At 60.4% G+C, this 796-nt stretch overlaps 1 protein-coding gene across 1 annotated transcript in view; it reads right to left on the reverse strand.

Annotated features, from left to right (window-relative positions):
- The window catches only part of LOC113213735 (uncharacterized), an 11,322-nt gene that overhangs the window by 4,904 nt on the left and 5,622 nt on the right, over positions 1–796 (reverse strand). The window lies entirely within an intron of this gene.

Here is a 796-nt window from a genome sequence, read left to right on the forward strand (position 1 = left end):
GGGGGGGGGGGGGGGGAGGAGGAGGTCGGCGGAGGAGTGAGCAGCACCACGCCGTCGGAGAGGGTCGCCGGGACCTTTGGACCATAGCGCGTGTCCCTGCGAGTACGGACCTGTCGCCGGCGGCCGCCTCCGGGCACGCCCCCGCCTGCCCGGAGTTGTTGTTTACCCGACAAGTCATCCCGGCCGAGGTAAACGGCCTCCTCGGGTCCGGAGGTCCGGAGGGGCGCGGGCCGGCTAGGCTACGGCTTATCGGAGCGTTCGAGCGGCTGCCTACCGCCCCGGCGCAGCAGCGTAACGCCAGCGCAGCGCCACCGGCTGGCGCGCGGCTGCACGATACGACGGGTAGGCTACTTCACTCGAATAAAGATACTAATCTAGATCAGCGCATTCAAAAAAAAGTCTATAAAAATTCTCAATTTTTCTCCTTTAAGTTTTCCTTTTTTTCTTCTTTTTTTTTTTTTGAATGCGCTACCTCTAACGTTGTCTTCACGCCACATTCTTGTCTGGAGACATGATGCTGGCTTATGCTGGCAGATGCTGCTCGGTGAAACGCTTTAAAATGTGCCCCTCTGTCAACGAATCTGAGACTCCGCACCTGTACAGTATCGACCGAAATCGATGTCATTTCTCCTTTCGGCACAGTTCGCCGTCGCTGCTCGCGCTGCCGTGCGGAAGTGTTATGTACCGTGAAATGTTGTTTCGGGAACGACGACGTCGTGCGTCGCCGGAGCGGGGGCCCGGAACACATGTCACACACCGCATCCCGCGCGGGCGCGGGGCGGGGCGGGGCGGGGCG

Source organism: Frankliniella occidentalis, unplaced genomic scaffold (assembly GCF_000697945.3).
Source record: "Frankliniella occidentalis isolate FOCC.00 unplaced genomic scaffold, Focc_3.1 Scaffold25, whole genome shotgun sequence".
Taxonomy (NCBI): Eukaryota; Metazoa; Arthropoda; class Insecta; order Thysanoptera; family Thripidae; genus Frankliniella; species Frankliniella occidentalis.